Source organism: Corella eumyota, chromosome 3 (genome assembly GCF_963082875.1).
Source record: "Corella eumyota chromosome 3, kaCorEumy4.1, whole genome shotgun sequence".
Lineage (NCBI taxonomy): Eukaryota > Metazoa > Chordata > Ascidiacea > Phlebobranchia > Corellidae > Corella > Corella eumyota.
In genome coordinates, this window is record NC_137492.1 from 13,714,269 (window position 1) to 13,716,130 (window position 1,862).

The following is a 1,862-nucleotide window of genomic DNA, read 5'->3' on the forward strand; positions in this document are numbered from 1 at the left end:
TCCGTCGCAAGGCGTGCACTGTTCGTTCTGGCTTTACCTCCGGTTTTCCGTCGGTGCTCTTGACTGAGTGTCGGCGGCGGCCGGGACGTTTACCTTGAAAAAATTAGAGTGTTCAAAGCAGGCGCTTCGCCTGGATAGTGTTGCATGGAATAATGAAATAGGACCTCGGTTCTTTTTTGTTGGTTTTCGGAGCGCGAGGTAATGATTAAGAGGGACGGACGGGGGCATTCGTACTGTGCCGTTAGAGGTGAAATTCTTGGATCGGCGCAAGACGAACGACTGCGAAAGCATTTGCCAAGAATGTTTTCTTTAATCAAGAGCGAAAGTCAGAGGTTCGAAGACGATCAGATACCGTCCTAGTTCTGACTATAAACGATGCCAACTAGCGATCGGGGGGCGTTATTTTGACGACCTCTCCGGCAGCTTGCGGGAAACCAAAGTCTTTGGGTTCCGGGGGAAGTATGGTTGCAAAGCTGAAACTTAAAGGAATTGACGGAAGGGCACCACCAGGAGTGGAGCCTGCGGCTTAATTTGACTCAACACGGGAAATCTCACCCGGCCCGGACACAGCGAGGATTGACAGATTGAGAGCTCTTTCATGATTCTGTGGGTGGTGGTGCATGGCCGTTCTTAGTTGGTGGAGCGATTTGTCTGGTTAATTCCGATAACGAACGAGACTCTGGCTTGCTAAATAGTTACGCGGCCTTCCCGGCCGGCGTTTAACTTCTTAGAGGGACTAGTGGCGTTTAGCCACACGAGATTGAGCAATAACAGGTCTGTGATGCCCTTAGATGTTCGGGGCCGCACGCGCGCTACACTGACCGGATCAACGTGTGTTCGCCTTGGCCGAAAGGTCTGGGTAACCCGATGAACCCCGGTCGTGCTAGGGATAGAGAATTGAAATTATTTCGCTTGAACGAGGAATTCCCAGTAAGCGCGAGTCATTAGCTCGCGTTGATTACGTCCCTGCCCTTTGTACACACCGCCCGTCGCTACTACCGATTGAATGGTTTAGTGAGGTCCTCCGATTGGGCCCGGGCTCGACTGGCGACGGTTGGGTCTTGGCCCGAAAAGACGATCTAACTTGATTACTTAGAGGAAGTAAAAGTCGTAACAAGGTTTCCGTAGGTGAACCTGCGGAAGGATCATTAGCGCGAGAAAAAAAATCGAAGAGCGAAAGAGCAAACACCGGGACGGCGACGTGCCTCGGCGCGTCCGCCGCCCCGCGATCAGGAACTTGTTTTGTCGGCGTCGAGTGCCCGAAGGCTTCATGCGGTGCGCGGGCTTGTCGCACTATTTGTTGCGACCGCGACCCGCTCGGCGTCACGCGATTTTTTCAGCCGGATGGCGAATCGAGGTTAGGAATCGAAGAGCGAAAAGCAAACAAACAAACGATGGCTCTTGGCGGTGGACCACTCGGCTCGCGAGTCGATGAAGGACGCAGCAAGCTGCGTGATTTAATGTGAATTGCAGAACACATTGAGCATTGACGATCTGAACGCGTATTGCGGCCTCGGGTTCATCCCGGGACCGCGTCCGTCTCAGGGTCGCAGAAACGACAACGGCCGGCGGGATCGGCTCCGCGACGGCTCGGCTCGCGTGCGTATGCCCGGCGACGGGCAATCGCCGCTCGGTTGAAGGTGGAAAGTTTTGGTATTCGGGCTCGCGTCAGCGATGCGTGGCGGCCGGCGAGCCGCGCCGCGTCCGCTTGCCGCCCGAGTCGCAACGACGGCGCTGTCGACCTCGAGCTGGGGGCCTCGACGCGTCGGTCGCGATTCGCGCAGGGCGAGTAGGAGCCGCGGGGCGGTGCTGTGTCGGAAGTCGAGCGCGCGAGGGCGCGGCGTCTCGAAGGACGAGCGAAA

The 1,862-nt window shown here is 56.3% G+C and overlaps 2 non-coding genes across 2 annotated transcripts in view; both read left to right on the plus strand.

Moving 5' to 3' along the window:
- Positions 1-1,151, plus strand: part of LOC145747340 (small subunit ribosomal RNA) — a 1,810-nt gene extending 659 nt beyond the window's left edge. Inside the window, exon 1 of the ribosomal RNA XR_014282074.1 lies at positions 1-1,151. This exon is cut by the window's left edge and continues 659 nt beyond it. This is a non-coding gene — a ribosomal RNA (small subunit ribosomal RNA).
- A 245-nt stretch (positions 1,152-1,396) lies between these two features.
- LOC145749209 (5.8S ribosomal RNA) lies at positions 1,397-1,550 on the plus strand. Its single transcript, XR_014283599.1, has one exon. It is a non-coding gene; the product is annotated as a 5.8S ribosomal RNA (ribosomal RNA).
- Positions 1,551-1,862: the final 312 nt, after the last annotated feature.